Source organism: Octodon degus, unplaced genomic scaffold, assembly GCF_000260255.1.
Source record: "Octodon degus isolate 3935 unplaced genomic scaffold, OctDeg1.0 scaffold00182, whole genome shotgun sequence".
NCBI classification, from domain to species: Eukaryota; Metazoa; Chordata; class Mammalia; order Rodentia; family Octodontidae; genus Octodon; species Octodon degus.
The window spans coordinates 377,226-387,421 of NW_004524758.1; the positions used below are offsets into that span (position 1 = coordinate 377,226).

A 10,196-nucleotide genomic window follows, 5' to 3' on the forward strand; every position below is an offset into this window, starting at 1 on the left:
TCTTTATAAATTCTAGAGAGCAGACCTTTGTCTGAGTGCTTATTAGTTAATAAGATTTTTTCCAAATTTGTGGGTTGTCTTTTCACTTTGTTGGTAATTTCTTTTGACATGCAAAAACTTCTCAATAAGAGTTGGTCCCAGATGTTATTTCTTTCAAGTATTACCTGTGTGATTATAAGGAAAGCAAGAACTTGAGGATTGGAAAATGAGAAGAGAGCAAGGAGAAAAGCTGGAAAACAGGACAGGGGCAAAGCCATACATTTATATGCACAAGATAGGTGAGGCAATGATCCTGAGAAACACCAGCAGGTTTTTGAAACTAGCAGTTAATTGGTAGGATTCTCTCCTTGACTAACTACACATGCTGATACCTGTGAACTAAGCAACTGCACTGAAGATAGCAATGTGTAATAGAAGGATCATGCTTGGATTACCTGTCATTCTGGTCTCCTAAATATGTACTTCTTGTCATGACATACCAATTATTACCATACTGTCTCACAAATAAGAGGCTTTTTTTAAAAATGGGTAATAAATGAAAAAAAAGACACAAAAAGAAAAAAAATGTCACAGGACTGTCCTGCCACAATGCTGTATATGGTTAGATTTCTAAATTTCTGTGTAAAATATGTAATTGTTTATTCATATTCTTTAGGTACTTTTCATTCTTTAAGTTTTTATCTCCTTATTCTGTAGGGACTTAATGTTTAACATATCAATACTTGATGGAAAATACCTGTTCCATGTTACGTCTAAGATGTTTGATATTCAGACAGATAGTGAAGTTAAACTCAACTGCATATGTTGTAGGGTAATAAAAAGCTTCTCTTCTGGAGGGTTAACAACCTAAGTTTGCAGACCAAAAATTAGAGAAATAGAAGGGCTGCAAGGACAGCCAACATTTTGGCCCTAGCCTTTCAAGGTCAGTGAAGACTCAGGACATAGGAGAACCTATAATATAACATCATGTAACTCAGTTGTGTTCCAAATTTTCTGATCAAGGAGTTTATGGGGCCACAAAGGAAAGTGATCGATGACATAGAGTGTGCTTAAGGAGAGTCACCTGGAGAGAAAACATTCTCTCAGACTTGCACAGAGAGCACATTTGCCAAGCAATAGCCATGGCTCATCCACATGGCTGACACTCACAAAAGATCTGCAACCTGCAGTACAGGGTTATAGGATAAATCCTGAGAGTACTTGACTGACCTTATCAGATACAAAAGTTACATTTCTTGTTATACAGTTCTTGCTTTATCTTGGTCTTAACCATCCAGCAGAAAAGTATAAAAACGAGGTATATAAAGTAAAGCCATATTAGTATGTTTAGTTGTGAAAGGCTCAAGTCAACAACTTCTGTGGATAACCCACTACTATTGTGGACTGCTGGACTATGTTGGATTGTTTTGCTGAATTCACACACCTATAGTATTTAGATGCCAATGGAATACCATTTCTGACAGGAGTAAACAAAAAATGGGATACAAAGAAAGGACCATTTTGTATCTGTATATGCAGAATAGTTGGGATATATATACAGCTGCTTTTGCTTAATTCAATGAGAACAAAAATTTGTACTAGTAGTGTTTGGACAGGATATTCTGTTTGCATCTTGTACTATGGATAACCACTAAGAAGATAACAATGTACAATGTATTACTTATTGAGAGTGTCTTATTAATCAATTTTGAAACTGTCTTATTGCTATTTGTTTCTCAATAAAATAAAATTAAAGAATAATAAAATAAATAAAATAGAAAAAAAGCCATTCTTTCTGGAGTGAGGTGGTACCTCAATGTTGATGCATTTTGAGATTTTTATAGAAGGTAAACATAAGAATGTGTCTTTTTAACAAAGAATTCCCCAGAGAGAAAACATTTAATGTAGTGTTTTAATCAGTTGAAGAAAATTTAATGTGGCTGATTGAAGAAGACAGCAGAAAAAAGGAAAAGAAAGAACATACGCAGATAGAAGATATGAAGTGTAATAAAATGTCAGAAATAAGTCTAAGTCAGGTAATAATTATAATAAATGTAAAAGTGCCACATTCCTGATCTTGGATTATTGTGTAGCTAAATAGTATCTGGCTATGTTTATCTGCCTTCTAAATTATAATTGAAACAAATAATGTACACTAGTGATAAGTATGGTGATCAAAAATGAGAAAATGTATGGAATAGAGGCCAGGTTAGCATTAATAATATGTGACAAAATGTAATTTAGTTTTAAATCCTTAAGAACCTGTTAAGGGAAAAAGGATGAGTACGCCAGTGATTGCGAGCTGCTAGCCACATAGTAGTATAATTTGGAAGTGCACGAAGTGGCTGCTAACGTATGTGGAGAAACAGCAAATTTATTTGACTGTAGCGATTTGAACAATGAACTGCACATTTTGAATATCTGATGTAGTTCCAGAGGCTTATTCAACATCATAAAATCAGTAAAAGGGTGAATATGAATATTGGAAAAGGAAATGAAAGTTGCAGTTATTTGTGGGTGGCACTATCTGTGGTGGACACGGAGACACACACACACAAATCTAAAAGTTACAAGATAAATTTAGAGACATCAAAGGTAATAACCAAGTGTAAAATGCAAAAAGGATCGCATCCATAAAATGTTAGAAATCATACTAGCCAGAGCAGATGAAATGTTTGCTACATAGAAGGAGCTAAGGGCTGCAAGGAAATATTTATGCCTAACCTCTTGCTAGCCCATGCCGTAGCTGACGTCATTAGTTCCACTTGACAGTGGAGGAGTCTGGGACCAAGTGAGATCGAGTGCTTTGTAAGCTTAAAGGGGAAATTAGTGACAGAGCTGAAATTTTGATCTCAGGTCATCTGCTTGCAGGCCCTGTGCCTGCAATCTATGCCCCACGGACACAACAAAAGCAGTGTATAAGAACTAAATCAGTGAATAATCCACACAGCTTTCAACGGGAGCATTTAAGATCATGCTAAAGGGCATCCAGGAGAAGATAATAAATAGAAAATTACATCATAGGATAGAATGAGATAACATTATAAAGATATTAGTTATCCTCTAATGTACAAATTCTGTGTAATATAAATAAAAAGTCTGGAATTTTTAAAAATAAACTTGCCAAAATGATTCTAAAATTTAATCACAGATCTCTAAGACACTCCTAAAAAAAAGAGAAATATTTATCATACATTATATCAATATAGGATACTGGAAACAGTGCAGTCCAATCTAGCAGCAAAGCCATCATCACTGAGGAAGAACGCAGAATTTCAGACAGATTCGTGCATGTGGGGGAAGCTAGCACAGGATCAAGGCTGCTTTGTGAGCAGAAGCGCAGAGGGCACTGGACAGACTCACAAAGTAAGGAGCAGAGCTCAGTTCCTCTCCCCAAAGGATCTTAGAGCCACTGGGCTGCTTCTGCTGGGTCCTCCCTCTCCTTCCCTGCTGATTGCATTCACGGGATTTGGGGTGCCACTGTCCCTTATTTACTTCTACATCTCCGGGAGCTCACAAGTCCACAGGACCCGCGTCATTCTGCTCTGAGACCCGAGGTAGCGGTTTCTGAGAAAAGAAATGGCTTTGGCTGGTGTGGTCTGACTCCTTTCTTCCTTCCTCTCATAAATGTGATCTTGTTGTCATTGCTTTTTATTTTATTTTTAGTTTTGCTAGCGGAGATCGAACTCAGGACTTTGCTCTTGCCTGGCGGGTGCTTATGCCGCTGAGCTATATCCCCGGCCCTAAATGTAATATTGGGGCTGGGGAGACAGCTCGGCAGTCTGGTGCCTGCCTGGCAAGCTCAAGGACCTGGGTGCGGTTACCCACACGCTGTGCTGCCCCAGCCGTGCCAGCTACGGAAACAGGAGGATCTGCGAGAGTATGAGCTGCACAGCGAGACCTTGTACCAAATAAATAAAATTAAAAAAAATTAAATGTAATCTTGAAATCTGAATATGTAGCAACCACATCGGTTATGCAGAGAGGAGCCGGAAAGGCAAGCCAGAGATTCACAGTGACGCTGGCCTAGCGTTGTAAAGCTACTGACAAACTGTCGCTGCCTCCAAAATCTGCAAGCTCGTCCTCTTGGGAGAGAAGAGGATATGCCGCCCGGGTTCAGAGCATGGCCGTGCTGTCATCCAGGGGCTGCTGAGGTTTTCTTGGTCTTGAGCTGAGCCTGGAGGTCCCCAGCCTCCAAGGTGGACTGATTAGAGGGGGAGGAAGCATGTTTTTCCTCTTGTATGTGCTGAGCTGTTTCCTTCACTCTAGTTAACCAGTGAAGCAGAGACTAGGAGAACAAAAGGGTCCGTGGAAAATAGGACCACAGGACATTTTTTTTTTCCACCTAAAGTACTGACCCCGGCACAGTACTTTTTTGAGCGTGAGTCAGGAATGATGACTTCTGTTAAAAAACTCTAAGTCTACCTTTTAGAGAAGCAAAAGTGATTTGATGTCTTTTCTCAACCATTGGGATGTAAGAAATAGGCAAAAGGAGGGAGGGAGGAAGGGAGAGAGACAATATTTGTGTCATAAGTACACCATGTACTTATTTGTGGAGGTGAAGGTGGCTGTGTTGGATTCCCTTTCTTTGATGCTTTGAGGGTACCACAGGGCAGAGGGGCTTGTGTCTACTGCACCTGCAGGTCTCTGAAGGGGGAATTGTGCTGGAATAGACCATGTCCAAGGCTTTGGGGGCTCGGGATTGTGTGCTAGGAAGGGTGGCCCGGGCACATGCAGAGTAGAAGGGGATCTTCATTAGTTCTGTAGTTCTAGATGATGGAACATGGAGGCCCACAGAGGGTGGTGTCCCAAGCTTGCAGGGCCACTTCTCGTGTAATAGGCCTGAACAGGGGCCGGAGCGTGTGCTGCTCGCGGATGCTAATGACACGGTTATCTTCCAGGGCAGAATTGGCGAGAATGCATGTAATCTCCTCCAAGATGGAGGATAAGTGCTGTCCCTAGAAAATATTGTGAAATAGGGTCACCCCAGCAACAAAGACCACGGATCCTATGGTCCTGCTTACTTCCAGCGAACGGACAGTCACGGAACCTCATCTCTCCCTGACTGTATCTTCTCTCCTGAAGAATCAAGACTACAGTAACACTGTCTGAAGGCTGGGAGAGAAGGGCAGGACACCAGACACCGTGATAAAGAGGAGACAGGAGGATAGAGAGGCGTGAGGGGAATTTCCTCGCTTGCACCCTTCGTGGTGACTGTAAGAGCACTATTTTCACTTGACAGAACATTTTCTTGTACTAGCCTGAGACTTCTATACATAGGTGAGATGATAGAAATCATTGAATTGGGTTAAACTTTAAATAGAAATACAAGGAGAAGAAATTAAAATATGTGCTGGAGGCAGCGTGAGCAGTCAAGGCCACTAACAGTACAAGGGATTTTTCTGAATAAAACACACTTCATGAGATGTTTCACTGCACCGAGAACTCCGAAATCACCCAGCAGTTACTTTGCTTTAGAAATAGAGCACAGTATAATTTTGACAAAAAGTCTCTCTCCCTGTGGCATGCAGTCAAGTGACCCTCAGACCTACTGCAGACGAGCCACAGAGCTGCTGGCTGACACCGTCTCAGTCCTCAGTCTTCGTGTTACAACGTTTCTGCCCAGGGGTGCTGCCTGCAATGACGGGCACATGCCAACCCTCACCTGCAATGACTGGCCAAGGAACTGAGTTTTAAATTGTACTTGACTTATTTAAATTTAAATAGCCACCAGGTCTAGTGGATCATGTTGGACAGAGAAGCTCTTGGGTTTTAATAAAAATGCACAATCAACTTCTGTTTAAACCCTCCTTAGTCCTTAGGACTCAGAAACCAATCTGCATGGCAGTTCCCTGGAGACTTGAAAAGCAAAGTGCATCTTCTGTTTCCAGAGCGAAGAGTCTGATTAACAACAGTTAGAGCTGCCCTGGTCTTTTTGCTGCTGAGGGCACTGGTACTGTCGCTGATCACGTTCAGCTGCTTGACCCTGTCCTGGACTTTGGACGTGAACTGTACCTTCAATGTTCCATTTCCCATCATCCTCAGCTTCTGGAATTGAATAACTTTGTTGTCAATATTACACTGCCTTCCCTAGAACTTCTCTTTACTCAGAAAGGAGGATTACAGGGAAATACCTCTCTCATATTTTATATCTAACATGTCAAATAAGGGGGAAAAGTTCTCTCTCTTTACAACTACCACATGGGTTTGGAACTTCAAGGCACTTCAGCTTTGATGGGGAGTAGATTCACACAGCAGGAGGAGTTCATGAAAGAGAAAAGCCACAGCCCCCACCTGGACTTCATGAACATTGTATTTTCTCATGTAGGGTTAGAAACAAGTATCTGATGGAATCATCTGCTGGTCTGATCCTGTCTGGCCAACATCTCTGTGAATGTCTTGACCTTCTTTTCATGCTTAATGCTTCATGATTAAAGGTATCTGCTGAAGATCCAAACAGCAAAACCACATTCAGGAAGGCAGCTATGGAAAAGGGAGAAAGGCTTTGTCAGTACCCCTTTCTCAAGCTGTGTAATCTTTTTGAGAAATGTCATGCATGTGTGCCATTTGACATAGATGTGTCTGTCATATGCAGATTCTGGGCTCCCAGGGACAATAAGGGGGAAGAAGCCTGTAGACTGGCAAGCGGTAGCTAGGCTAAATTAAAGTTCACCAAGGAAAGAGAAAGCGGTAAATGGGTACTGGTTAAGTGACTGACCATTTAGCATAGCAGGAATCCAATTGTATATATATGTAAGAAATATAAATATAAATATAAATATAAATATAAATATAAATATATATATATGAGAGAGAGAGAGAGAGAGAGAGAGAGAGAGAGAGAGAGAGGAGAGAAACTTTTTTCCAGAAGAGAAAAAGCTATCACTGATTTCACACAATGTTTAAATCACAGATTTCCTGGTCTGTGGAATTGGAATGAGACAAATGCTAGTAACAGACCCAAGAAATCCTAAGAATCAGGGTTTTGTTTCAATGAGTCAAACTCACCTTATTGACCGTATTGTGCCTGCTCTAATACGAGTCTTCTCTCAGCAGCCGCTTAGCTTCTGTGCAAACCATCCTGTCAGCCCCTCACGTCGGCAGCCCCCATACTCGCTTCAACATGGCCGACTCCTTGTGGAAACTTCTCAGGTGAAGAGGAGGCTGAGAGGACAGCAGAGCATGAGTGTGAGGAAGAGCTGAACAGCAAGAAACAAAAACACCTGTGCTTCTTACTTTGCCATGATGCAGAGGTTGGCTGGAGAGGTTGCAGATGGACCAAAGGGTTCAGAGTGTACCCTAGGTATGGGGAGCAAATGCCAAGACATTTAGCTCGCGTGCAGAGCATGTTTGGTGTCTGAACTTCAGCAGTGTAAGTATCCTGGGGAAGCAAATTTGTCCATTTCAATATCCTGGGGATGGTGCTTTGATAAGCTTCTTCTGCACCTTACACAGTAATGAGAATGGCTCTGGGTGGCAGAGGGGACTCTCAGCAGACTCCCTCTCTCCCAGAGGCAGACTAGAGCAGACCGAGTTCTCTAGGAATCAGTGTGCCTTCTCATGGGCTCCAGCTCCTCTTGCATGTTATTAGAGTCTCAGAAAGAGCTTCATTATCTGCATATTATTCAAATACCCAGACCCACCATGTCTGCCGAAGATGTTAGCTGTATAGGGAACAGAGTAGGATAAAGGTTTGATTTGGAGGAAAAAGGTATGATTTGGGGGTAGGGAGAAAGTGGACTTGATGCATTTTATGTTGGGCTTAGACAGATCCCCCGTCTAGTTTATAGAAAGCCTTGAAAATAGAAGACAGGCGGAGAAGAAATAAAATTAGTAAGATGTGCTAAGTGCATGTGCCAACTTAGCAAGAAAAGGTGATTATTATGTGATGTAAACATAAGCCAATAAACAGAAACTAAAAGAGGATGGCTGGTGAGATAGTTCAGTGCACTGACCTCCTGTTTAGGCAAGTGCAGGGTTCAGGATTTGATCCCCAACACCACATAACGTGCTGGCCCTCTCTGCCCCCGAATGTGCTGAGCCAGTGACCAAGTCCAGGTATGGTGGTGCAAGCCTGTAATTCCAGTGCCGGGGAGGCTGAAAACAGGGGGATCACTACACATCCGAGCTGCATAATGAAACCCTGTACTAAATACATTTTTTTAAAAAAGAAACTAAAAGAAGGAATATATGAAATTTTGGAAAATTATTTCACAATCTGACTGAAATTTTGGAAAATATAGACAACTACCATTATTAGAATAATATTCAGAGTTCCAATATATTGAAATGGTTTAATATTTTAGTGTATTTTTATAGTCTTATGTGTGGGTACATGTATAGATGCATGTGTAAAGTTTATAACATGACCAATGATTTATTATTATTATTATTATTATTATTATTATTATTATTTTTGGTGGTAGCAGTTTGAGCTCAGGACTTTGCGCTTGCCAGGCAAGCACTTATTCTACTGAGCTATCTCCCTGGCCCATGACCAATGATTTTTTTTTTAAATATATTTTTTAAACATTTATTTATTTGTGTGTGTGTGTGTGTGTGTGTGTGTGTGTGGCCAGCTCAGCCCACCAGGGGGCGGGCTGGCTGGCATGTGGTGCTGGGGGATTGAACCGCGGTCCCTGTGCTTTGCTAAGCTTGTTCTAAGTAGGTGCTTTAGACCACGGAGCCATCTCACCAGCCCCATGACCAATGATTTAATTCATACTATATAAACCATTTTATGCCCTGTGAACAATGATCTATAAGTACTTGCCTATTAATATTCCTAAAATCCTTTTTTAACAGCTGCACAGTGCACCGTGAATTACTTTTTTTTTTTTTTTTTGCAGAATTGAACTCAGGCCATTACATCTGCCAGGAAAGAGCTTATTCCACTGAGCCATCTCCCTGGCCCCCACCATGAATTACTTAACCATTTCCTATTTTAGATTTCATTTTAGCTGTTGTTCTACCTTCCAATGGATCTTTATTTTTTGATACTTCTGTATCTATTATAAATTCATTGTCATTAATATTCATCTGCTAAATTTGAAACTGAGAAATTATCCAGAATTAAAATTACTGATAAAAAATAAGGACTTCTCTTCAGGGCTATTGAAAGATATTGCCAAGTAGCCTTTGAGGTTTGGACACTTATATTTCTGTTGTCAGATGGTTTTTTTTTCCTATTTCTTCTCATTTCCTCTCAAAATCTAGAAATTAACTTTTAAGATATGAAAAAAAAACTCATAACTTTAATTTGCATGTCTTTGATTATTAGCGAATTTCAACAATTTTCATGTATTTCTGGCTATGTTTTCCTTCTTTTTCATTTTCTTTTTTTTTTTTTGGTGCTGGGGATCAAACTCAAGATCTTGCGTTTGCCAGGCAATGCTTGTGCTGCTGAGCTAGCTCCCTGGCCCAGCTATTTTTTCTTAAAAATTAATGCGCTAAATTCCCTTTTTGTTGTATTTTTATCATTTAAGATAATTTGAACCTTATACAGAGAGATAACTAAAAAAGTGCTAGTCCAACCCATGGAAAACCCACACAGATGCTCGCTTCAGCAGCATATGTACTAAAATTGGAACAATACAGAGACGATTAGCACGGTCCTTGCACAAGGATGACATGCAAATTCATGAAGTCTTCCGTATTTTCAAAAAGAAAACAAAAACTCCACATAGATCGCCCCTAGCAACTTATAATACACATAGTTTGTTGCTCCTTTTCTATTAATCTTCTCAAATGTAGCAGTCCCTCCTGTGAAATGTACTGTTCAGAGAAAATGTGATTTTTTTTCTTATTCTTTGTAATCCTGAGAGATAGTCTCACAGCTGAAACTTTCCTCCTTTAATTTTCACTCTTCTTCATACATCATTAGTGCAAACTCCAGGGTTATGGGAGGGCAGTGTATGGACTGAATATTTATTGAGCTCTAATTGTGTGTCTAAATGAAGACACCAGCCATGAAGCTACCAATGTAAGTCTTAAAAATAATAATTTACATAATTAGCCAACAGGAAGGTCTGAGCTATTATTTAAGTTCATATATAATATCACATCGTCAAGTGCTAATTTATGCTCTGTTCCTTCCAGAATGATTGAGCTGTTTGGAAGTTTTATTTATGATTCACGCTCAGATTCATTTTGCAGTGATGATAATGTTGAGATAATGGGAATTTATAGTTAGCTCTGACAAGAGGCCATAAAACAAA

General features: G+C 40.2%; 1 non-coding gene across 1 annotated transcript; it reads left to right on the forward strand.

Annotated features, from left to right (window-relative positions):
* Positions 1-9,532: 9,532 nt before the first annotated feature.
* On the forward strand, positions 9,533-9,639 carry LOC111813318. The gene has a single exon (XR_002818619.1). It is a non-coding gene; the product is annotated as a U6 spliceosomal RNA (small nuclear RNA).
* The last annotated feature ends 557 nt before the right edge of the window (positions 9,640-10,196 follow it).